The sequence below is a fragment of the Sciurus carolinensis genome, chromosome 13, assembly GCF_902686445.1.
Source record: "Sciurus carolinensis chromosome 13, mSciCar1.2, whole genome shotgun sequence".
Classification (NCBI taxonomy): Eukaryota; Metazoa; Chordata; class Mammalia; order Rodentia; family Sciuridae; genus Sciurus; species Sciurus carolinensis.
In genome coordinates, this window is record NC_062225.1 from 38253575 (window position 1) to 38278008 (window position 24434).

Here is a 24434-nt window from a genome sequence, read left to right on the forward strand (position 1 = left end):
GCATTGATTGCTTACACAAACTTTGCACTTTTGTTCCTCCAATTTGCTTTTTGTAGACATATTCATTAATCAGCTGTAGTTTATATCTCAGAAATAATTTGGAACTTTAAAAAATTTTTGTTTTTTAATTTTTATATTTGAGATGCAATTTTCGCACCAACATTTCAGTAGAGTGTTGTGGGTTTTACTATACAATTACTTTCACCAATGAGTTTTATATTGCCACATATTTTTATATTGCTGCCCATTAGTCATTCCCTTCAGCTTGAAGGACTTCTTTTAGCATTTCTTATAAGGCAGATTTACTGGTAATAAATACCTTTACTTTTTGTTTGTCTGAAAAATTTTGATATCCCTTAGTTTTATTTTAGTTATATACAGGATATATGTTCTTGGTTGGCAAGTTTGTTCCTTATTCATCATTCCTTTGTTTCTTCTTCTTCTTCTTCTTCTTCTTCTTCTTCTTCTTCTTCTTCTTCTTCTCTCTCTCTCTCTCTCTCTCTCTCTCTCTCTCTCTCTCTCTCTCACAGTACTGAAGATCAAACCCACAACCTTGTGCATGCTATTCTAGTGCCCTACCACTGAGCTACACCCACTCTTTTAGATTTTTAAGATTGCCATCCTATTTCCTTCTGGCCTCTGGGATTCCTGTTGAAAAATCTGTTCATATTATTGTGTAGGTTTCCTTATATGAAACAAGTCACTTTTCCATTGTGGCTTTAAAAATTCTCTCTTGGTCTTTAATTTTCTTGTTTTGAAATTTGATTGTAATGTGTCCTCGTGTGGATTCCTGAATTTCTATTTTCTTTTATTCCATTATTTATTTGAATATGTTTCCAATTCCTTTCTCTCTTTTTTTAATACTTGGATAATGCATACAATATACCGCTGATGGCATCCCATAAACTCCTTTGGCTGTCTTTATTATCTTTATTTTTTTTTTATTTCTGTTTCTCAGATTGGATGATTTCCAATGATTTGTTTTCAAGTTCACTAGTCCTTTCTTCTCCTTGAGTTTGTCTGTTTTTGTGCACTTCTGTTGAATTTCCAAGCTCAGATATTATAGTCTTCAGTGTGATGATTTATGTATGGTGTATTTTACTGTTTTCTATCTCTTTTCTCAAGTTCTCAGATTATTCATGCATTTCTCTCCTTATCTTGATAGGTAACCTTTTGACTGTCCTTTAGCTAAATTACATATCTACACTTCATTATGGTTGGGATTATGTAATGGATTTTCTGTGACACCTAAGGGCCTTTGTGTTAAGATGTCAGGCCCCAATGTGATGATTTGGGAGTTAATGGAATCTTTAAGAGGAGAGGTCTAGTGGAAGATCCTTAGGTCACTGCAGGCATTTCCTTTAATGCCTGGAGTGAGTTCTTTTGAGAGAAAGTTGTTGTGAAATCTAGAGCCTGATCCTTGGATTTCTCTGCTTTTTGCCCCACCATGAAATCATTCTACCTGCATTCTCATAATAGAGATCTGCCATAAGGTGATGCAGCTGGAACTGGGGAAGACCCTTACCAGAGGCTGCACAATTTTGTCTGGATTTTCAGTATCCAAGACCATAAATTAATTAAACAAATATTTCTTTATTTCTGCCTCAGGCAGTTTGTCATAATAATGAAATCTGAGTAGATTACTTGGTTTCTGGAGATTCACCTTGTTCCTTTATTTGTAACATATTTCCTGTTTTTTTTTTTTCCATTTGTTTATCTGTGCTGGTTTCTATGCACTAGATAAAGGGATAAATTCTCCAAATCTTAGTACACTGGTCTTCCAAATCAGCATATCCAGATACTTTAGGTACATCAAAAAGACTCTCTGTGTTTGACTAAACTCAAGTCTTTGGTCTTAGTGATGCTCATATCATTAGAAAGTGTCAAGCCATGAGTTGAAGGAGGAAGAATAGAAACCAGTTCCCTTGGATGTGTATGGACAGATTGGGATGTTAGATATTATTCCAGAGAAGCTGAGAGCAAGAGTTTATGTCTCACACATTCTTTCCTACACATAGGAGGGTGCCTAATAGAGATACCTATATGCATAATCAAAAGGCTCACTTTGAACCTTGTGATGCAACTACTGAACATTCACAAGTTTAAAAGTCACCTTTTTGTTCGCTGTTGCCTAGGAGACACAAGAGTGCAGAGCTCCACCAACTCCCTGAGTTTGGTGACTGAAGAGCCAGTCCCTTGGGTAAAGAATATAAATTTTTGGGCACTCAATGTGTGCAAAAAAGTGCTCTCCAAAAGAGCCTGTAGACCTGAATTTTGGGCTGGAGGAAGTGAGAACAGGCACAGGGAGTGCAGCTTTTCTTTGTCAAATAGAGAGGTCTTCCAGATTCTTCTAGTGTAAGATGATAGAAATTTATCTCAGGAGTAAGCCAGGAAAGATGGCATAGGAAGGTACCCTCCTGTTCTTGCTGGAAAATGCCTTTAATATATTTCCAGGGAGAAACCCTAGGGCTGGGATTATTGGGGAACAATTCTGGGAATATGATTTTAGGATTACTGTGCTTCCCATTTCGATTCGGTGGTTTATTCTTTATTTTCCACAAAGCTCCCAGGTACTGACTTGTTAAGGACTAGAATCAAAGGGGCTGCTGAAAAGGCATTTGGCCAAACCCTACAAAGGGGAAGTTTGAACCTGGGCTGATTCTGAAGACTATTGCTTCTGGGAGTTCCTGTGGGGTTCAAACCCCCTCTTCATTCTTTGTATTTGAGGGAAACTGTCAGAAGACTTATCTCTGTCATCGCTCCAGAAAGGGGATTCAAGAGCCAAACCCTCTGCTATGGTTTCAATATACTATGTCTTCTGGAAGCTTGGTCCCTACTGTGGTTTGTATTCTGGAAGACTGGTCACTAGTGTGTGGTGAGAGGTCATGGAATCTTTAAGAGGAAGGTCCTAATGGGAGGTGATTCAGTCTTCAAAGGAGATTAATATTTTTCTTTTGAGAGTGTGCTTTCACTTTTATAGGAAGTCCTGCAAGAGCAAGTTCCTATAAATGAGATGGTACCTCCACGATTTCCTTTTTCATGTATTGTTTGCCTCTTCTGCTCATGCTTCTGTCGTTGTGATTTCATCTTCAATGAGAACTTCATCACAACTGAACAGATGCTGATGCCATGCTCTTGAATCTCTAGAACTATGAGCTAAATCACCCTCTTTTTTTTCAATAAAATTCACCCAGACTCAAGTATGTTGTAATAGTAACACAAAACAAACTAAGATAGGCACAAAATCTTACCCATCAGAAAGAAGCTTGGAGTTGGAGTTTTCTTTCTGAGTTAAGACATTGTTCACTGTTGCCTAGGAGACACAGGGTGGGGTTAGAATATTATCTCATTTTTCCAGTGGATAGGAGTTTTTCAGGCAGATTCTGGCTCCTCTTGGAGAGAAGTGATCTAGGTGCTGGTGTTTACTCCTTGCACCTGTGGTAGGAAAGAATCAGGAACCTCCTCTGCCACCATATCACTAATGTTACAGCAAACATTTATACATAAAAGCTCTATGCCTATGCATTGCCTTCTTCCTTAATAATGAGTCTTGTGATATCTGCTTCTTTCTTTTTTGTGGAATCCATGCTAGATTACACATGTGTAGGTATCATACAATTGTCTGTCTTGCTTTATCTATCACCCACAAGAAAACATAACTTTCTGACAAAAAATCCCCATGACACCCAGGCACTGCCCTCCATTTCTCTTATTTTATTTGCTATGGTAGCAGGTTAAGTGATATGTTAAATCATGTTTTAGTATTGTACCAGACTAACCAAGCACCTTGGAGGGAAGGACTGAATTCTAATGAGCTTCATGTTCAGTCCCTCCACCCTGCTCAATAGAATAGGCAGGGTGATTGACATATTCTCTTATTTTTCTTCTCAGCTCTCTGTATAGAAGGTCAGTGTGGTCCCTGACATCTTCTTTTCATCGTGTTTATCAATTGTGTCATTCATAGCCACAGTAAAATTATTCTTCCAGTCTTCAAGAACTCCTAAAAGACAGCAAACAAGTACATAAAGTCTCTCAGCCTTCTCCACCTGACCTTCCCACACCACTGATTTTTATACTGTGGATGTCATCTAAGTCCACTCCACCTGATTTTCCCATCATGTATGGTTCCTCAGTCCACTACACCTGACCTTCAAATCACAAAGCACATGACACACTCACATTCTTTTTTCAAATTCCAAAAACCCCACTGACATGCCCTGCATGAGGCAGAGTTTTCTAGTGCTCAGACATTGTTGGCTCTGATACACCTAATACAAAATCTACAACTGGTTCCTGTGGAATCCTTCAACCCTACTTATGTTGTTCTATGAGGGACAGTGAAATATCTTACAAAGAATTAGTTACTTTGTTGGATAGCAATTTTCTGTTGAGTGAAATTAAAGACATTTTATTATTTCTAAGTAATATTTGGATACCTGTGAAGTTCCTCAAGCTATTGTACCTTGATAGTTCAACCTATGCAGAACCAATGAATTGTTTCTCCAAATACTTCTACTTTTTTATTTCTACTGGTTTTCCACTGCTCTTCAAGGAGGTTAATCCAAGTGTTTGATAAACCAATAGGTTTCCAGATTCTAATGTACAACCAATAAATTGAAATCTTCAGGAATGGGTTCAGGGAATCAGGACTTTTTTGGAGTCCACGAGGAAATCTCCCTATTTGTGCTTTTATCATTAAATTATGTGTTTATTTCTCTGTCTATTCTGCTAACTTCTTGAGAATACAAACATAATCTTACTTATTCACTCTTTATCAGGTGGTATGCACTGATTCCTGCAAGGTATGAGGTTCTGTACCTGTCCTAGGGAAACAGCACTGAATACAATACTCTCTTCTGGATGGTCCGTAGACTTACTGTGGGGACTAAGGTGAAAACAAGTAGTTACAGAATCATGTGCTAAGTGCTACACTAGATTTCCAAAGAGTAACAGTGACAGACCAAAGGAGAAAATGTTCAAGGACATTCAGAGAATACAGGAGACTTCAGTGAGGTTGTAGTTGAGCTAGACTTTTGTTTCTCCAAGTATTTTTTGCCAGCATTGTCAGCATCACCCTTATTATAAGGCAAGTTCTTAGGTCTCTCCAAAACCCACCTGGTTAGATCTCTGGGAATGAGCCCCAACAGTTGACATGTGAGCACATTCTCCAGAAGTTTCTTACTAACCTTGATTTCAAGAGCCATTGGCACCAGTTCTCACCAAGAGAGCAGAGTAAAGCAACAAGAGCTTTCATTGGACTGAATCATTCCACTTCTTCAAGAAAACTAAGTTTAAAACTACTTTCACCTAAAAGGCAGAATATTTTAGAACTGGGTTAAATAGAAGAAATTTCACCTACCTTTTCTCAGGAATTTTGAGATGCTCTGATTGTAGATGTGGGAAGGTACAGAAAATTTGTTGGCCATGGGATTTTCCTTCATCACATCAAATGAGGTATGGTAGATGATTATATCAATAACAACCTCTGGCAAAGTTTTCTTCAAGAACTTCAACACTTTATGGATCTCATGTTTTGAATTCTGACCATAGAGGGAAATGGTATTAGGACAAAGGGAGGGGAAAAATTGCTACCAACTCAAGAGTCAGCATAAAGGATGTGATTATCAGGAGGTTGTGCTGTGTTTGCCCAACAAAACTCAGTACCACTTAACCTTTTGATATCTTCATAGAAGAGGAAGAGGATTGGGTGCTTGTCTTTTGCACTCCACCACCTTTTCATGTGGTCATACCAGGACCCATAAATCACGGGAAGAGGCAGGAGCACTGTTAGTTCTCAATATAGGGCTAAACCCAAACCAATAAGATAATTTAGCATCCCTTTGAAATAAGTGTCTGTCATTTTATCAAACTTGTTTAGTAAGGGGGAAGGAATTTTCTAGTTATGAGAGCAGCCCATCTTTACAGTAGGAAGCAGTGATACACTTACTGTGTGTAACTTTGCCCACATACATTTATGTCTAGGGATTCACTTTAAATCATTTAGGTGATGAAATGCTTCATCTATTCCAGATAAAGAGTACTTAGTTTCAGATCCAATTACCCACTCAGGCAGTTAAGTCTTAGTGTCCTCACATTGCTTGTGACTTCCAGGTACATGGTGGAGTCTGTAAATGCATGCTCAGAAAGGGATTTCACAGCTGCAGAAAGAGAGGGCCCTCAAGACTTTCTATTTTCACTTAAGTGTTTTGTCAACTCGGTAAATAAGGATAACATTTTTTTTCACCAATGTTTAAAGAATTAGATGGAATTGTGAGTTAACCGGTAACATATTTTCATTTCATGCCAGTGAGGTGTTCGTGCATTGTGACTTTGTGGGTTTGGTTTTGGGCAGTCATTACTAACACAGTAGTAATCTCAACAGTATTTACTATGTTGTAAGCATTGTGTGAAGTGGACATAAAGCCTTGATTGAAGGATGATTAAAAACATTGTTTATAGGAGGAAACACCACAAACAAAGTAGTCAAGTGCATGAATTTTCTCTTCTGAATCATTATGAGAAGAGATAGATGTTTGCAGTTGATTGAAACCCTGGTATGTATCATGCTGACTAATGCACATGTAAGTTAGGAGGGTCCAGAGGAACAGAGTTAATAGGAGAACCAACGGGAGTGTATGCATGAGTGTGTGTGTGTGTGTGTGTGTGTGTGTGTGTGTGAGAGAGAGAGAGAGAGAAGAGAGTGAGTGTGTGTCTCACTATCAGGGTAATTGACTCCTGCAATTGTGTGGGCTGGCAATTGACATGTCAATCAGGCTGGAAACTCAGACAGGATCTGATTTATAAGCTTTAAAAAAATTTTTTTAGAGTAGATGAACACAATACCTTTATTTATTTATTTTTTATGGGTTCTGAATTGAACCCAGTGCCTCACATATACTAGGCAAGCACTCTACCATGGAGCTACAATTCCAGTTCCTTGATGTAGTCTTGAAGCAGAATTCTTTCTTTTTGAGAAATCTCGGTTTTTGCTTTTATGAATTTCAACTGATTGGACGAGGTCAATCCCCATTATTTAGGATAATCTCCATTACTTAAAGGCATCTGTAGATGTTACTTATATCTATGAAAATCCTTATAGAGGCACTTGGATTGGTATTTGATTAAATAATTTATTATTTATTTGATTAAATTATTTGATTAATTATTTATTTGATTAAATAAATAATTAAATAACTATGGACCAGCTGACCCATAAACTTAATTATCACAATGCAGGACCTGAGAGGAATGAAAAGAAGCTTGGTTCTTTTTCTTTCCCATACTTCCTTCAACCCTGACCATTCTAACAAATCATCTGCATAAATATATCTATATGTAACTTAATGATGGGGCATATTCTGAGAAATGTGTCATTACATGATTTCACTATTGTGCAAACAGCATGGAGGCTATGACATCAGTAGGTGATAAAATCTTTTGGACCACCCATATATGGTTCATTATTGACAGAAACTTTATCATGTGTGCATGTCTGTCATGGGAAATACATTCACTTTGGAATCCTATTCAGATTTATACTTTTTTCTTATTTTACTCATTTCATCTCATTTGTTTCTAGAGAAATTTTTCTAATGCTATTTTCTCTCTTGATATATTTTAAAGGCATGCTTGATGTAATTTGTTTTTATTGATTTTCTAAAGATATGCTTTTATCCATATTATACACATTTTTGTACTTTTTCTCAAGAGAATATGTTCAGGTTTGGCTATACTGACTTCATGCAGGTAATTCAAAATCTTTACTACTTGGAAATTCAATTAAATTTAATCAAATAATTGAATTATCAGTAGGAACTCTGAAATATTGTTTTGCAGAATTTCTGACAAAGCATTGTTTTTCTCCCCCCTTTCTCTGTTTATTATTGTACAGGAGGAACTGATCATTGCCAACTGATCATACTTCCTGCCTGGAGTTAGTTCTAGTACCTGAAAGATATTTATTCAGAGACAATCAGATTGCTAAAGGACAGAGATCTTTCAACATCACAACATAGACACTTCTTTTATGGAAGCTTTAATTATTTGAGAGATTTTAATTAAATGAAGCAGAAACCATTTTCATCCATTTGTTTGTTCTATTCACTATAGCTACACTAGAATACTTAATCATACTTCTATGTTAAAGCTATTAAAGAAGTGTGAAGAGAATTCTCCCGTGCTAAATCACCCTTTCTTACCCTCTAGTATCTTGGTTCATCTAAATGTTGTTTCCTTGAGATAATCTTATTTTATGAAGGTTTTGGTATTCTTACTAGCCTGAATGGACACTGGTCAATTCTGGCCAAATGCTTTTTTTAATGGTATGACCCTAAGTGATTCCTTGTCCTAGAGGTGTGATCTTTTGACTATGAAGATAAAGGACCTCAATGCTGACTCAAATTTGAAGACTCTGTAGAGCAGATTTCCAAGGTCATACATTCTGTTCTAGGGGAAAGACTCCTCTGTGGTCATGCAGCATGTGGTTTTTGTGACTGCACAAGGTAATTCAAGAGCAGCGACCTTCCCACTGCTCTAGGTCTTTGCATATGAAATAAGTCTCCTCTCCTCTTTATTTTTGAAATTGATTACTCAAAACTCAAATCAAGATTTGAGGATTTTTTACCTTTGTGTTTATAAATATATCCACAAATGACCTTAACATACATTTGTATACAATTTTGTAGAAAAGTTCCTTCTTACCTGACTTTCCCAGTCCCAAGTCCTCAAAATATATCCTATACCATTATCCACCAGATTTTAGAAGTGTTTCTCATTAGACTCTAGAGAGATAGGACACCACAAAATAAATTTGCACTCACATTTTCCCAACATGAAATTCTCGCAAAATTCTTCAAAGCTCTGAAGGTCAGGTAGTATTGAGGTCATCTTGTAAAAGTAGTAGAAAAACATCAGGCAATCCTTGGCATTTCTAGCCACATAGATTATCTGAAATCAAGGAAAGGGAAGGAAGCCAGAGGTGAAAAAATTTCCTAAGAAGAAATACTGTAGGACAGTGCTCCAATACAATAACAATGTCATCTCTTTTCAATATGTAGTGCTTTATACGTTATTTATTACTTAAAATAGCAATAAAATAAACTAAGCTTTTTGATCCTAAAATTTGGTTGAACATGAAGAAATCCGAAGAAAAATGAGAGTGTCCCATCCTCAAAGGACCATATATCATACAGGAAGTTGACCAAAATCTAGGATGGTATTGTAAATAACTGAAATCAGATATGACATTCTGAGTAGTCACAGGGGAAGAAGTTAATGTAGATTCCTGGGCAAATAGAGTAGAAGTCTTAGTGTGAGTCTCAGTCATATCTCAAGGAATTAGTAGGAATTTTCCAGCTTCACACTTAGGGAAAGATTGGGAAGAGGGAAACAGTTTTATACATATCATCTTATTTGATTTCCATAAATGTTAGAGTTACCTAAGAAGAAAGGGGTACCATTCTTCTTTAATTGAAGAGGTAACTGAAATTTAGAGACTTTGAGGGATTTTCATAGTAATACATGGTTAGTACATGATGGGGTCAGGCCTGGAACTGAAAAAATTGAAGACTGAGCAATTCCTTCATTACATACATGCACAGTGATGAGACTTTCAACTGAAGAATGTCTCAGATAGTTTCTCAAAGTTTAGAGTGGTTTTCCTGATCTATCTATCTAGATATAGATATGTTTATGTATACATGCACATTTTCATAGTCAGGTTGCACTTGGCTTCTTCTTGGGAATGCTGGCAAATTAGGAAGAATGGCCTGGTAATGTGATGAGTGGGAATTTATGCTGTTTCATTCAACAAATGCATAGCAAATGCTATGTTTAGGCCATGTTCAGAATAGAAATTTGAACAAGACCAAGTCACCTATTCCAAGGAGCTGATGGTCTATCAGAGAGGCAATAAGGGAAATTTTTAATGCAGCATGATGAATAGTGTTTGGCACACATGCCCAATTAGGCCAACATACATATGTGGCAGGAGGGGAAGTTTCTAAGCAGATGATATCTATGCAAAGACATAAAGAGTGAGTAGATTAACCAAGTAAAGATGGGAGAGGATGCTTGAATCCCATGAAAAGCATGGGAAGATCCCAGGGATGAGGAAGCATTGTGTGTTAAAGGACCTGCAGGGTTTTCAGGATGATTGCTGTGAGAACTGGGGGTGTTGTTGGCAGGTGGTTAAAGAGATTGGACTGTAGCTGAAGCAGAGCACAGAGGACAAAAGGCATGAAAAACCATGGAGAAAACTTGAACTGGATCTCCAGCCTACCTGTGGATGTGTCTAGAACAGGTCTCTAAATTTCTGATGATGCTTAAAGCAAGTCTTAGTCAGATTTACATTTTACAGAAGATTATGAGCTATAGAGAAGAGGGTTTATAAGTGGCAAGGCTAGAAGCAGACAGGCAAATTGGGGGAAAAAAGAGAACAGTGATCTGACTTGAATATTGCTAAGTGATGTTGTATAGTGGAAAAATTAGAAAGGTTTAAAGAATTAACCAAACTTTGATAGAAACAACATACAGAAGCAAGGGGGGGTAAAATGATTCTAGTTTTGAATTTAGCTTTCTGTGTGGATTATGGAGACACAGAACCCTTGCTGAGAAGCAGGTCCTGCACTTTGCTTCCAAGGCCAGGGTCCTATCCTCCAGTACACTGGCAGAGCAAAGCGAAAGTGTTTCAGTTTTAAACTTGTTTCCTTCTCTTACAGCTCCTCCCCTCTGATTTGTAGTAATATAGACTCTACTTTGAAACATGGAGCCAAGGAATTACCATGAAATAAGCTCAGAGGAGAGATTATTAGGAACCATGGATGTCTGTAGATTTCAGACATAAGAAATACTTGATTTCAAGAAAAATAGCACCGATGTCATTTACATCAGTCAGTTACATAAAGTTTGGAAAGCCCCCTCTCTTTACCTTGGAGTTCTGTTTCTAGATAGATGGTGGGAATACATGTGAAGGAAGGTGAGATTTTAGCATTTGTGGTGAGGGCATTTGAAGAGCTGCCTCCAAATATAGAAAAGCAATAAATATTCTCCATTTATTCATGCTACTCTTGCAAAATTCTTGAATTTACATTTGAATATTATTCTAATGAGTGATTTTATTTTATTTTTTTCCTCTTAGAGACAGTAACTATATATTCACAAGGACATGTGAAACATCCCTTCCTAGTCTTCTGCTAAACCTTTCTTGTTTCATCTCCTTCTCTGAAATTTTACACTTTCAGGAAAGTTCTTTAACTTGCTTGATTAATTCTGTGACTGTTTCTCCATAATTCATCCTCCTCTTGCTTCTCTTCTTCTCTCTTTTTCTTCAGAAATCATCCATATACTTTTATGATAGCCCAATTCTAATTTTTGTTTTTTCCGACTGATTTGAGCCCAGGAAGTAGAAACAAAAGGAGAAGGATGTTTGCCAGCAGCTAACTGGGAAGAAGAAAGACAAGAAATAGAAAGAATAGCTTGTTGAAAAGCTAATGTTCATCAGCTGAGAACATTAGGAGGCTCCATTGCCCGAATCTAGGGTTGACTTCTTGACCCATGAACAAGTTGACTTGGGAATGAAATTGGCTACTTGAGGCTGCTGTGGAGTCCTGTTCAAGGCACAGGATGTGACTTTTGTGCCTTGCAAAGTTTTTTCAGTCTTGCTTCATGTTACTCCCCAGGCTTTTCTTTATGAGGGAATTTTAATTCAAGGAAGGGGTGTCTTTCCAGAGAAGCAGTTCACCTGCATTTAGCCACCTCACCATCATTTTGAATCATATCTAAAATCTCTAGCATCCAGGTTATACCTGAAAAATGCCAGACATAATCTTTAATTTTCAGGTAACTGACTTTTCATCTGAAGTAAATGTATATTTCGGAGAAAGGCAGTAACATGAGAATACTTTGAAATTAGATTAATATTGCAGAGACAGAAAGGAAGCTTTCTTCCTTACCCTTAATATAGGAGGTGGTCACAAAATTCCCTGTGGTTGAACATGGAGAACTTATTCCAACCTTTTTTATAAAAAAATTTAAAACACATAGAAAACTTGGTAAAATAATATAAAAAGCACACAAATACTTCAAATTTTAAAAACATCTTTCTCCAATGACTTTATTTTATCTATCTCTATCTATCATCTTTATAATCTATCTCAAATCATTCAGCATTTAATCTAATCCAATCTAATCTAAATCTAATCTAATCTATCATCAATCATCTAACAACTGCTTCAGAGTAAATATCTGTTAATGCTTCATGTCTAAGGACACAGTATGCAACTCTCAAAATGACATTTTTCTACTATATTTTCTATGTGTTTCTCATCACATCTAATTTACAATGATTCCTTAACATCATAAAGAACTCTGTCTACATTAAATTCTCAACAATTGCCTCCTAATACATTTATAGATTTTTTCCAATTAAAGTTCATGGACTATATTATTTTTGTCTCTTAGCCTCAAATCATCCTCTCATTTCTTCAGGATGTGCATTTTTAATCAGTTAGCTAGCTATCTTGTAGTCAGATCATCCCTGTAGTCCAGAATAGTTTGATCATTTCCTTATAGTATGTTTAGCCTGTTCCTTGCTTCCCTTGGTCTTCCATAAACTGGAATTTAAGACTTGATTAGGTTTAGGTAAAACATTTTTGGCAAGAAGGCAGGTGATAAAATCCTTCCATGATAAACAAAAACTAAAAGAATTTACAAAAGAAAGCAGGCATTACAGAGCACTCTCAGCAAAATATGCAATGAGGAAGAGATGAAAAACAACTATGTATATCAGCAAAGGGAGGAACTACCCTAAAGGAACAGCCGAATAAAGGAGAAACCAAGTCATGTCAAAAAAACAAATAGTCAAATGACCAGGAATACAAATCATATCACAATAATAGCCCTGAATGTAAAGAGCCTGAACTCATCAATCAAAAGACACAGACTGGCAGATTGGATTAAGAAGAAAGATCCAACAATTTACTGCCTACAAGAGACTCAAATCATAGAAAGAGATACCCACAGACTAAAGGTGAAAAGATAGGAAAAACATACCATGCACATGGACACAGCAAAAAAGCTGAAGTATCCATCATCATATCAGATAATGTGGACTTCAAGCCAAAGTTAGTCAGAAGGGATAAAGAAGGACATTTCATACTGCTTAAGGGAAGCATAAATCAGCAAAACATAACAATCATAAATATCTATGCCCCAAATAGTGACTCATCCATATACATCAAACAATTCCTTCTCAATTCCAGAAATCAAATAGACCACAACACAATAATACTAAGTGATTTTAACACACTTTTCTCGCCACTGGTCATATCCTCTGAACAAAAACTGAACAAAGAAACCATAGATCTCAGTAACACAATGAATAATTTAGACTTAATGGACATTTATGTAATATACCATCCAACAAAGAACGAATACACCTTCTTCTCATCAGCACATGGATCCTTCTCTAAAACAGACCATACTTAATTACACAAAGTTAATGTTAGCAAGTACAAGAAGATAGAGATACTACCTTGTATTCTATCAGATCATAATCGATTTAAATTAGAAATAAATGACAGAGTAAAAAACAGAAACTACCCCAAAACCTGGAGATTAAATAATATGCTATCATATGATGAATGGATCATACAGGGAGGAAGACATCAGGAAAGAAATTAAAAAATTCTTACAGGTAAATGAGAACAAAGATACATCATATCAAAATCTCTGGGACACTATGAAAGCAGTACTTAGAGGAAAATTTATTTCATGGAGCATATTCAATAAAAGAAAAAAAATCAACAAATAAATGACCTAACACTGCAGCTCAAAGCCCTAGAAAAAGAACAGACCAACACCAAAAGTAATAGAAGACAGGAAATAGTTAAAATCAGAGCTGAAATCTATGAAATTGAAAAAAAAGAAACAACCAAAAAATTGACAAAATAAATAATTGGTTCTTTGAAAAAATAAACAAAATTGATAAACCCTTAGCCACACTAACAAAGAGGAGAGAGAAAACCCAAGTTACTAAAATTCAGAATGAACAAGGAAATATCACAACAAACACAATTGAAATACAAAACATAATTAGAAGCTATTTTGAAAATCTATACTCCAACAAAATAGGAAATTACAAAGACATCAACAGATTTTAGAGACATATGAATTACCTAAATTGAACGAGGAGGACATACACAATTTAAATAGATCAATTTCAAGTAATGAAATAGAAGAAGTCATCAAAAGACTACCAACAAAGAAAAGTCCAGGACCAGATGGGTTCTCAGCCAAGTTCTACAAAACCCTTAAAGAAGAGCTCATTCCAATACTTCTCAAAGTATTTCATGAAATAGAAGAGGAGAGAACCCTCCCAAACTCATTCTATGAAGCCAATATCACCCTGATACCTAAACCAGACAGAGACACATCGAAGAAAGAAAATTTCAGACCAATATATTTAATGAACATTGATGCAAAAATTCTCAACAAAATCTTAGCAAATCACATACAAAAATATATTAAAAAGGTAGTGCACCACAATAAAGTGGGTTTTATCCCAGGGATGCAAGGTTGGTTCAACATTTGGAAATCAAAAAATGTAATTCACTGTATCAACAGACTTAAAGTCAAGAATCACATGATTATTTCAATAGATGCAGAAAAAGCATTTGATAAAATACAGCATTCCTTCATGCTCAAAACACTGGAAAAAATAGGGATAGTGGGAACATTCCTTAACATTGTAAAGGCCATATATGCTAAGCCCATGGCCAATATCATTCTAAATGGTGAAAAACTGAAAGCATTCTACCTAAAAACTTGAACAAGGCAGGGATGCCCTCTTTCACCACTTCTATTCAACATTGTTCTTGAAACTCTAGCCAGAGCAATTAGGCAGACCAATGAAATTAAATGGATACGAATAGGAAAAGAACTCAAACTATCCCTATTTGCTGATGACATGATTATATAATTAGAGGAACCAGAAAATTCCACCAGAAATGTTTTAGAACTCATAAGTGAATTCAGTAAAGTAGCAAGATATAAGATCAATGCTCATAAATCCAATGCATTTTTATACATAAGTGATGAATCTTCAGAAAGAGAAGTTAGGAAAACTACCCCATTCACAAAAACTTTGAAAAAAATAAAATACTTGGGAATCAATCTCACAAAAGAGGTGAAAGATCTCTACAATGAAAACTACAGAACACTAAAGAAAGAAATTAAAGAAAACCTTAGAAGATGGAAAGATCTCTCATGTTCTTGGATAGGCAGAACTAATATTGTCAAAATGACCATACTACCAAAAGTGCTATTCAGATTCAATGCAATTCCAATTAAAATCCCAATGAGATACATTACAGAAATAGGGCAAGCAATCATTAAATTCATTTGGAAGAATAAGAAACCCAGAATAGTTAAAGCAATCCTTATCAGGAAGAATGAAGCAGGGGGTATCGCAATACCAGATCTTCAACTACACTACAAAGCAATAGTAACAAAAACAGCATGGTTTTGGCACCAAAATAGACAGGTGAATCAATGGTACAGAATAGAGGAAACGGATACAAACCCAAATAAATATAATTTTCTCATACTAGACAAAGGTGTCAAAAATAAGCAATGGAGAAAAGATAGGCTCTTCAAGAAATGGTGCTTGGAAAACTGGAAATCCATATGCAGCAGAATGAAACTAAACCCCTATCTCTCACCCTGCACAAAAATCAACTAAAAATGAATCAAGGACCTTGGAATCAGAACAAAGACTTATAGAAGAAAAAGTAGGTCCAAATCTTCAACTTTTTGGCTTAGGATCAGACTTCCTCAACAGGACTCCCATAGCACAAGAAATAAAAGCAAGAATCAATAACTGGGATAGATTCAAACTAAAAAGCTTTCTCTCAGCAAAGGAAGCTATCAGCAATGCAAAGAAAAAGCCTACAGAGTGGGAGAAAATCTTTGCCATGCATACTTCAGATAGAGCACTAATTTCCAGAATATATAAAGAACTCAAAAAACTCTACACCAAGAATATAAATAATCCAATCAACAAATGGACTGAGGAAATGAACAGACACTTCACAGAAGAAGATGTACAAGCAATCAACAGATATATGAAAAAATGTTCACCATGTTTAGTAATAAGAGAAATGCAAATCAAAACTACCCTAAGATTCCATCTCACCCCAATTAGAATGGCAATTTTCAAGAACACAAGCAACAATAGGTGTTGGCGAGGATGTGGGGAAAAAGGTACACTCATACATTGCTGGTGGGGTTGCAAATTAGTGCAGCCACTCTGGAAAGCAGTATGGAGATTCCTCAGAAAGCTTGGAATGGAACCACCATTTGACCCAGTTATCCCACTCCTTGGCCTATTCCCAAAGGACTTAAAATCAGCAGACTACAGAGATACAGCCACATCAATGTTCATTGCTGCTCAATTCACCATAGCCAGATTGTGGAACCAACCTAGATGTCCTTCAATTGATGAATGGGTAAAGAAACTGTGGCATATATATACAATGGAATATTACTCCACCATAAAGAATGATAAAATTATGGCATTTGCAGGCAAATGGATGAAATTGGAGAATATCATGCTAAGTGAGATAAGCCAATCTCAAAAACTAAGGGACGAATGATCTCACTGATAAATGGATGATGATACATAATGGAGGGTAGGAGGGGGGCAAGAATGGAGGAAGGAGGGACTGTATAGAGGGATAAGAGGGGTGAGAGTTTTGGGGGGGAAGAAAAAAAATAACAGAATGAATTAAACACCATTACCCTAGGTAAATGTGTGATTACAAAAACGGTATGCCTCTACTTCATTTATAAACAGAGAAACAAGATGTATCCCATTTGTTTACAATAAAAATGAATTTTTAAAAAAAGAAAACAAATGATAAAGAATGGTAAAAGAATTGTTTAGGGTCAAGATAACATAATTCATGTAAAAACATATGAATTCATGATGTACAAAGCCTTTCATATAGTTGACTTTGAATAAATTTAGTTCTTTTCTTGAAAGAAAATATCTGGAGGAATGAATTTCTACAGTTTGCTAATCAGTGTTCTCGGACAAATGAATTCTATGGTGATGTGCATTTGAGGAATTCTGGGAAATACGAAGTGAAGAAGGTTTTCTTGATGTAGGATGTTGGGGCCCATAACTCATTAATGTTTATTTTGAGCACCTAAGAGAAGATACTAGTTTGCAGCATTTCCCAATCCTGGAAGTCTTTGGGAATGCAATTCTCATGGACTTTGCATTCTTTAGAACATAGTGTAGAAATTTCTGACCTTTTGCATATTGAAAAATAATGGATGGCTCTAGAAATGCTCCTTGAATTTTTGTCAAGGGGTAATTTTCTGTAGTTTTTCTACAAGTAGTCTATACCAAGTTGAGGAAATTTTCTTCTAAATACATTTTTGAGAGGTTTTTGGCTATTATAGTTTTTTTAATGTTGCTTAATCTTATAGAGATATTAATTTTTGTGTCACCCTGAAGTTATTTAGGTCATAACTGTGGTCAGTTGCTCTGATGGGTTTTTGTGAGGCTGAAGCATTCCTACACTAGTCTTATCTAAGATAAGACTCTTGGTCCCACTCAGTTTGTGTTCACTCTCAAAATTTGCTCTTGCATCATGGAATCCAACGACATGCTCACGATGTCACCTACTTTGGCATCCAAACCTTTTATTGATTTCATTTCAAGGTGCAAAGTGATTATTTTTCCTCATGGATATGGTATTCATAATGGAAGCAGAAAATAGTGTCACTTTTTTCTTTGACACATGCCAGGCTCATTAAAACCTATACATTTCAGGATTTGTAATGTGTTTCAATAAATGGTAGTTGTACATGTTGGTACTCAAATCATCTCATCTTTAGTGATAGGATCCTTTTGAAGTTGGCTCTGAGTGCTCCAGTCCTGATATGAATTGTTAACATCTTCCTTGTTGTGGGTTATGACAAGAGGTGGTAGGATCTTTTTCATTTTGGAATCAGCCACATCTCCAAGGAGCCCCAGCTTCTTTTGTGGAGAATGAACATAGAGCCTCCATCTGAGTAACCGGCATTCTAATTGCTAACGGCTTGGTCATTGGTTTCCATACCTGTTCAGTGGTCATGGTTAAGAATATGGAATGTTTTTGAGGAGAGAATACTTAATAAATTCACAATGAGATTCCCATTTTAAATTCGGGCCTCCAGACTTTCATTTAACCACTCAAACTTTATTTGTATCACCTTACTCTCATGCCAAAATCCTGAATCTAGAAAAATTTATTCAAAAATCAATGTAATTGTGTTTAAGAACAGTCATGGAAATCCTAGATAAGACTCATATAGTAATGGTTCAACATCAGGAAAACCTATCAAAATAATTTACCCTAATTATGAATTAAATAACTCCATATGATACAAAATTAATATCCTTACTTAATATCTCTTTGTGACTAAGCATGACAATAATAAAAACAATAATAACAAAAAATTATCAAAAATAGTTTACTAATTAGTTTTTAAGGACTTAATGATAAATTCCAAGTTATAACAGTCCATAAACCTACTGAGAATGAGATCTTTGAGTTGCTCCATATTCTGTTATCTTTTCAGTTATCACCAGATAACATACATTTTTTGTTAAATCTTTGAAAGGGACAGGGACTCTGCCACTTGAAGGTTATGTTTTTTGTTTACAGCTAGCCTGATCTGAATTAAAATATCAGATTGACTTCATTTAACTCTTCATCTGTAAGCTTACTTCTCCCAATTCCTTTTGGGTCTTTTTAGTACCATCTCTCTGCTTATATTGCCCATCTGTTCTTGCATGCTATCCACCATTTTTATTAAAACCCTTAGCCTATTAATCATAGTTTTTAAAAAGAAAAATTCCAATCCAATAACTCCAAAATTTTGGATATCTGAGTCTGGTTCTATGCTTGTTCTTTCTCTTCAGTTTTTTAGCATGCATGTAATTTTTAAATTGAAATATGGATTGGTGTGTCAGGCATAAGGAACTGAAGTAAATAGGCCTGTATTATTAAGTTTTATCTTTACCTGGCCAGGAGGCAGGCTGTGTTTGTAGTTTGCTGTGCCTCTGAGTATCAGAGGCTACAATTTCCACTAATGTCTTTATTTTTGTCTCCCTTCTTGTCTTTGACTTTCCCTTAAGATGTCTCTAAAAATGCTTTTCAATTAGCATACAATGTGGGACAAAAGGAGAGACAAATAAAATAATTCATAGACATCATGTTGAGAGCATGGAAGTCAAGAGGGGACTTTTGGCAAATCAGAACTCAATCCCAGAGGAATATCATATGCAAAGTGATTGAGAAAAAAAATCAAGAAATAAGAGAAATTGAAGACACAACAAAGAATATTTAGAAACTACCATCTTCCTGCACTTTTTTTTTCCTATCCCTTTCTTTTAATGAGGCTATAAAGCTCTTCAGAGTGCTGGCAAAACATACGGATTTTAGTTACAACCTCTGGATTGCTTGGCATGAGGTTTTTTTCTCCTGTGTCCATGTGGTCAGTAAAACCCACACCTTCATCTTGGGTACTTAAAGGAAGTCTGCAGGGAGATTGTTGGGAAAGGTGGAATTCTGGCCTGCCCAGGTTCACCATAACAGAACCTGAATTTTAACTACATCCCTGGGGGCTGCATTAAAACTAGAGAAGCACCTCTGTACACAACCCAAACAAGCAGCAAGTGGGATTCCCCACCTATCCCCATAACCACCCACTTCCCAGGCAGGGTCTGAAGTAGCCAAACACATCTTGGATTTCAGTTCTTTTTTTTTTTTTTTTTGTTACCATTTCCTTTTCCTATTCATTTAAAGAGGTACTTATTAGATATTTTCATAATTTCTGGTTGTTGCCTATTAACTTGTGTAGACCATCTAGATTACTAAATAAGGGTAATCAGGACTCTTAAGGATTTGTTTGTTTTTCTTAAGGATTTATTTCCTATCCTTTTTCTACCTACTTACTGAGCATCTATCTATACTTTGCCAACACTATGTTAAAGTCTGAGAATGGACTTTATCTGTTCCTTTACAACTAGGAAAGGAAAGGGTTGCTGCAAGAAAGGAATAATAAAGGAGGGAGTAGAATCCCAAGATTGGCTGTTGCTATGCATGTTACCATTTCTCAAGGTAAAAGGATGAAACTAACTGACTGAGAATTATTAGAGACATACTGCCACCTAGGTGCCTTTTGGGGAGAGAGCGAAGGCTACATACTGCAGGGCAGAGTGAGGCTGGCAAATCTGACTGGTGTTTCTATACTTGAACCTGACAAACAGATTAGTGGTCAGGACATCATATGCCAACAATTTTGCTCTACCAAAGGAGCTCAAGGAAGAAGGAATACTCCAAACAAACCCTGTCCCTGAAAACTGGTTAAAATGTGTGTGCCAGCATTCTACCTGTGCTCCCACAGCTCTGCTGCAGGTTGGGTTGGCTCAGAACCAAGAATATTTAGACATAGGATGCCTCTCCTTGGGAGAGCAGTCAAAACAGCACTGCTCTTAAGTACTTTCTTTTTTTTAATAAATTTTACATAGCATTTATTAGTGAAACAATACCAATAATGTCTGAAAAAATGGATTCTCCTAGTTTCTCTAAGTAGTATAAACATTTGTATAACATAGAAATGTAGCTACTTTTGTTATTAAAAAAAAGTACTGTCTTAATAGCAAGACAGTTGTTAAGTAAAATCTTTGGTCAGGAGCAAAGGTTAAAAACTCTGTGTTTGGAGTCAACAAACTTCTTATCATTCAGTGAAAAGAATCAAAATAAGAACTATCCCAAAGAAGGGTCTTAATTCTACTGTTTTTGGTCCTGGGGATTGAACCCAGAGCTTTATGCATGTTAAGCATGAGTACTAACACTGAGCTACATTCTCAGTCCTGATTTTAAATTTGGAAATTTCTAAGGGAAAGATTCTTCATTTTTGGTGTGCTATGGAACCCATTAAAGTCTAGGGATATCTAAGTTTATCAAAATGTTTATCAATTTAACATTTTAATTGCATAATATAAAATATACAAAATCTCAAAGAAAGCTAACTGAAATATAATTATTAAAGTATTACAAAACAAATGTGAACATAATAATCTAAATACTTCTTTATTTGTATATTAAATATGAAGATTTAGTCCAGATCTATGAAAACTACCATAATTTAGAAGCCATCATGAACCTACATGGTATTTTATAACTATAACATGATATGTACATGCTTTCTTTGGGAGACAAAGTAAAAAGACAAAGGAAATAAAGAAGTAATTTTTTTCTATCCATTTTTATACATTGTGCTGAATTCTATTCTTGGTTCTCTAAGACAAATAAGGAGTATATATTTTCTTAAAAGAAAGCAATTAAAATGATATATATGAATCAAAATGGTGTAAATATATGTCTGTATGCATATACATACACTTATATGTATATATCACATCAGAAATAAATGTTGAGAGGCAATTAGAGTCAAGTTGAGGACATAGCTACTGCAGGTGGCAATTCTTGAGGTAGAAGGATGGGCAAACCCGGTGGATTCAGTCTGAGTTTCCAAGGTAAAGACCTTATACAAGAGCAAAACCCTGCTGACAAGAGCTTGCCCCATCCTGTTATTTCCCGTACTTGTCCAGGGTTGCTCTGAGAATGCCATAATTCTTGACCTGTCCCAAACCAGAACAAAGGATCGCCACTGCTGGACACCCAGGAAAACTTAATACTAAACAGAAACAAATATTTGTTATTTTTGTTTTAATAGTGCAAAGTATGTGACATTGAGACTTACTCTTAGATTCTGAAAGACCCATTCAGAACAATTACACTGAAAATATAATATGCAGCTCTGGTTGTTGAGCACTTTCCCTGTCTGATCTTTCTTTTGGGAGTTTTCTGATGGTGCAGAGGGAATGTGGTGATAAATGGCAGCCCCATGGGAGGCAGGGAGACTTCCAGAAGCTTCTGCTGAGAGCTCATTCTCTACTACTGTCAGGTGTTCCAACTACTCTGATGCTAATTAAGACTTTGTAACTGACTAGTATCACTAAGAAATGAAAATTTCTTCAAAGGTAAGTGGGATAAGCCAGGCACAGAAACTATACATGGAATCCAAAGTTAACTCATGTAATCAGAGAGAAGGATGATGATTACCAGGGGGCAGGGGAGGCTTGAGAGACATTTTTCAAAGGATGTAAGAATTTCCGTTAGGCAAGAGGGAAGCTCTGGAGACCATTTTTATAATGTGGTAATCATAGTTAATGATATATTTTATCTTGGAATCACCAAATGGGTAGATTTTAAGTGTTCTCACAACAAAAATGATAAGTATGTGAGGCAATATCAATTTGTTTGATTTAGCCATTCCACAGTGTACGCATATTTCAAAACATGTACACCATATATATCATGTAGTTTATCAATTTAAAAAATATATAAATTTCTTATAATAGCTATTTGCTTACCAATTTTAGCAATTGCTATCATGTATTAAAGGATTAAACTGAAGAAACTTTCATTTTAATTCTTATAATAATAAGTTATAGGTACCTCTTTACAGATAACAAATCTAAGAGTCAAAGAGTCTAAGTCATTTACAAAGCTGAGATTTGAGCCTTGGCCTGTCATCCCCAGATTAAGCTCCAAACTGCTACACAGGTTTCCCTGTAAAGAGGAAAGGACTCCTTCTTGCAGGCTGAAGCTCTACCCTGTTCCATAGCAAAATGGAATTGTAAAACAAATGTTCCTTAAACTTTTCTTTTTACCATATCAGCCCATTAAGTAAAAAGAGGGTCAAATTTCTTTTTCACTCTTACTTTCTCGGTGATGAGAACCACAGACCTTCTGAAAGTGTATGAAGCATTTAGATGAGTTCCTACTCTATGCAAAAGAAGTGTTTTGTTTTTCTATAGCTCCCTTGTCTAAAGATCACAAATATTAAGATATTTTTATGATTAATAAGAATCGAATGACTCTACTCTTTCCTACCTCCCATGGTGGACAGGCCACAAAATGAGTCTTCCATTATCTGACAAATCTTACCAGGCAGATCAGAAACCAGACAGAGGTAGCTGCATGCTAGCAAAACTGGCTAATGAAAACCCAAAGCTAAGACCTGGGGACACTGAGCAAGCCAGGATCCAGCAGGAAATGATGTCTCTGACTGTCCAGAACTTTTAAAGTCAAGTTTATCAAGTTGTCTTAAAGCCTTGGAGTACGTAGCTCCAGAGGGAGAATGTTGCGCCAACTGGATTTCTTCTGCTTCCTTTGGATATTGATGCTCTTTCCCAGATGCAAATCTAGTTCCAGGACTGCTATCTGTGGTGAGCACAAAGTTGAGTGCTGTCTCCCTCTTCTGCAAAAACCAGGAGGGTGTGAATGAGCAGGTGAATCTAGACTAATAAAGTCCAATGATCCTTTCCTCATCTGGGTGGCAACCTCTGAGGGGGATTTTACACTTCTAGCCAGGGACTTGCAAGTCTATCTCACAGGATGGGAACTTGCACAATTATTCCAGCCCGTCCCCTCTGATCTCTGTGGACGATACATCCTATTGCCTCTTCCCAAAACCATTGAAAGTCCATTTTGAATTGGAGAAATTCCATTTTAGGAGTCACAAAACCTGTGGAAAAATCATGAATGCTCACATATCAATGTGAATGTGGCAGGCATTTGTGAGAGAGCATATGCATGCATGTTTACAGGCAAAGATATTGGAGATAGTGGGACATATGACAAAAATCTGCTTCTCATTAAGCATGGGGAGGGGATAACACAATCCCCTTCTGGTCCTGCACTTCTCAGCTGGTCTTAACACAATTTTTACTTATTTAGCTTATCCAGTTACTGATTTTACTCTTCTTTTTTATGCACAGTACTACTTTATTTTTGGGACTAATGACGTGTTAACTAACTCAGGCTGACTCCTTCCTGGTGGGTGAGCAGGATCAAGACCTCAAAGGCAGTTTCAAAAGTTAATGACGATAAATCAGACCACCGTCAGGGATTGGTTATCAACTGTTCCGCAAACTTCAGACCACTTGAAGAGGGATTACCCCACTGGTCGGGTGCGTTCTGAGGCTCCACCTGGATGCTCTACGGGTTCAGCTCAAAGGCTGGCCACCCCCAAGATGCCTTGCCCAAGATGCAGAAAGGTATTCCATTGGCAGAGTGATTGCAAATCTAAATTTGACATTGAGGGGAAAGCTTTAAACTAATCAAGGGGCACCCTCCAACCCCATCACACAAAGGAGGTTTCTCCCCTGATAGCCCCTCTGAGGCACATTGGACTGTTCCCATTGTCCCTGGGGTCAGGCCAAAAAGACATTTTTATAGCGGGAAAGAAGTTCCATTGTCTCATTGACACTGGAGCAGATAGGACTGTGTTAAGAAAGGAGGAAGTTC

At 36.4% G+C, this 24434-nt stretch overlaps 1 pseudogene; it reads right to left on the reverse strand.

Moving 5' to 3' along the window:
* Positions 1 to 3887: 3887 nt before the first annotated feature.
* LOC124962867 (sulfotransferase 1C3-like) overlaps positions 3888 to 24434 on the reverse strand; it is an 87980-nt pseudogene continuing 67433 nt past the window's right edge.